This window comes from Macaca thibetana, chromosome 11 (assembly GCF_024542745.1).
Source record: "Macaca thibetana thibetana isolate TM-01 chromosome 11, ASM2454274v1, whole genome shotgun sequence".
Classification (NCBI taxonomy): domain Eukaryota; kingdom Metazoa; phylum Chordata; class Mammalia; order Primates; family Cercopithecidae; genus Macaca; species Macaca thibetana.
In genome coordinates this window covers 13019185-13022348 of record NC_065588.1, presented here as the reverse complement: position 1 = coordinate 13022348, position 3164 = coordinate 13019185, and the positions used below count along the sequence as shown (strand labels likewise).

Below are 3164 nucleotides of genomic sequence, written 5' to 3'. Positions count from 1 at the left end.
GACAAATTATGATAAATCCATATAATGGAATACTACTGAGCAATAAAAACGAATGAACTATTGAAACACACAACATGGATGAAACTCAAAATAATTATCCCAAGTGAAAGAGGTCAGATTTTAAAAAGAATACACTGTATTTAGCCGGGCGCTGTGGCATATATCTGTAGTCCCAGCTGCTTTGGAGGCTGAGGCAGGAAAATTGCTTAAGCCTGGGAGGCAGAGGTTGCAGTGAGCCGAGATCATGCCATTGCACCTCAGCCTGGGTGTCAGGAGTAAAACCCTGTCTTAAAAAACAGAAAACACTGTATGATTCCATTTATACAAAACTCTAAAAATGCAAACTACTTTGTATATTGACAGCAAGCATATCAGTGGTTTCCTGGTGTCCGGCAGGGAGGAGGAAGGAAAGGCAGGAGGGTGGGATGACGAGGAGCACGAGGAAATTTTGGGGATGATGGATGTGTTCATTATCTTCATCGTGGTCACAGCTTCATGGATGTATACGTATGTCAAAAGCTATCAAATCAAAACCTATCAAATCAAATATGTACATGGGTTTTTTTTTGAGACAGCATCTTGCTATGTTGGCCAGGCTAGTCTGGAACTCCTGGCCTCAAGTGATCCGCCTGCCTCAGCTTCCCAAAGTGCTGGGATTACAGGTATGAGCCACCACACCCGGCCATGTTTTTGATACCTCAGTAAATGTGTTGTCGGGAGGAGACAGGAGCGGGGGGAGGGGAGAGAGAGAGAGAGAGAGAGAGAGAGAGAGAGAGAAGGTCAGCAAGAGAGAAGGAAAGAGAGAGACAGAGAAGGGTAAGAGAGAGACATACACAGAGAGAGATTTCCCATGGGAAAACATATCCACAGTGAAGAATAGCTAAAATCACAAAAGCCTGACAATATCAAATGTTGGAAAGGCTGGGAGCAACTGGAACTCTCTTGCCTGCTGGCCCTGGCATGTCCCAAGCACAGAAGGGAAAGCTGGAACATTTTGAGAAACATACTCCAAAGTGTGGAGACTCCTGAGGAGCAGGCCTGGGGAAGGCTCTCACTTGCCCAGGTCTAAAGTCAGTGCTGTCCAGGGGCTATGGGAGGTGGTGTTCCCCACGTTTCCTTTCGCAGAACTCCCTCACAATAGAAGGGGGTTGGGATGCAGGTCAGGCCCCAAAGCAGCACCTGCCCACTCCACACTCAGGCCATAACCACACATTCTGAACAGCATGAGAGGACCACTCCAAGTTCCTAACATTTCTAATGAATGCAAAACACCTGACCTTAAAGTTGGCCTGTGCAGGCTTATTTGGGGTACATAGAAGGTTTCTATTAGGCTCTGGAAACAGTGAAAATAGCTCACACACCTATTAGCTCACAAACTCTCAAGGAACTGGAGAATCATCCGGGTTTGAAACCAGAATTTGAAGCTCCCACTCAGTTCGAACGTGGGAGACGGAGGTTGCAGGGAGCCAAGACTGAATCACTGCACTCCAGCCTGGGCAACACAGTGAGACTTCATCTCAAAAAAAAAAAAGGCCAGGCACGGTGGTTCACGCCTGTAATCCCAGCGCTTTGGGAGTCTGTGGTGAATGGATCATGAGGTCAAGAGATCAAGACCATCCTGGCCAACATGGTAAAACCCCATCTCTACTAAAACTACAAAAATTAGCTGGGAATGGTGGCGCATGCCTGTAATCCCAGCTACTCAGGAGGCTGAGGGAGGAGAATCGCTTGAACCCAGGAGGTAGAGTTTGCAGTGAGCCGAGATCACGCCATTGCACTCCAACCTGGCGACAGAGTGAGACTCTGTCTCAAAAAAAAAGAAAGTTGGGCCAGGCACGGTCACGGTCACTTACGCCTGTAATCCTAGCACTTTGGGAGGCCGAGGCGGGCGGTTCACGAGGTCAGGAGATCGAGACCATCCTGGCCAACATGATAAAACCCCGTCTCTACTAAAATACAAAAAATTAGCCGGGCATGGTGGTGCACTCCTGTATGTAATTCCAGCTACTCAGGAGGCTGAGGCAGGGGAATCGCTTGAACCCGGGAGGCGGAGATTGCAGTGAGCTAAGATTGTACCACTGCACTCCAGCCTAGGGACAGAGCAAGACTACATCTCCCAAAAAAAAAAAAAAAAAAAAAAGTTAATTTCATAATGAAACATAAAATAATGCTTTTAAAGACTATTGCGGGCTCAAACCTAGTTTGCGCTGACATGGCTAAATGCACCAATAAAGTTGGAATTGTCGGTAAATACAGGATCCGCTATGGTGCCTCCCTCCGGAAAATGGTGAAGAAAACTGAAACCAGCTAGCACGTCAGGCACATTTGCTCTTTCTGTGGCAAAACCAAGACGAAAAGACGAGATACAGGCATCTGGCACTGTGGTTCCTACATGAAGACAGTAGCTGGCGGTGGTTGAATCTACAATACCACTTCTGCTGCCACAGCAAAGTCTACCATCAGAAGACTGAAAGAACTGAAAGACCAGTAGATGTTCCTCCACCACTGGAAACATCACTAGCCTTTAATAAATGGGTTAACTTATGTAATAATAAAAAAGGACTATTGTCAGCATAATTCCCTAGGGCTATAGTCCTAAACTTTCTTTTTTTTCTTTGAGACTGAGTCTCGCTCTACCGCCCAGCCTGGAATCCAGTGGCACCATCTCAGCTCACTGCAACCTCCACCTCCTGGGTTAAAGCAATTCTCGCACCTCAGCCTCCTGAGTAGCTGGGATTACAGGTGCCCACCACCATGCCAGGCTAATTTTTGTATTTTTAGTAGAGATGAGGTTTCACCATGTTGGCCAGGCTGGCCAAACCTTCTTGATATGCATCCCTATTCAACATAATATCTTTAACATACTTGCACGTATGTTAAACAATTTATATACATTATATATATATATATAAATATGCCATATCCATATGTATTTATTGTGAATTGTTTACAGCAAAACTTTACACTACAAAACATAAAAAATAGACATTAGAAATGGATGGGTTAAATACAGATAAATGTTCTAGTGTCTTCCACACCCCAACAGACCGCCTCGCAGTATGTTGTCCCTGGATACCCATACCCCGCTTTGGAAACAACTTCTCTAGACCATAGGGAAGAGAAATGAGCCCTGGCTGCAGGCCACTGGCCAAAGAGTGACTCAG

General features: G+C 45.8%; 1 pseudogene; it reads left to right on the top strand.

The window, feature by feature from the left end:
- Nucleotides 1–2212: 2212 nt before the first annotated feature.
- Nucleotides 2213–2491, top strand: LOC126930792 (60S ribosomal protein L37a-like; annotated as a pseudogene).
- Nucleotides 2492–3164: the final 673 nt, after the last annotated feature.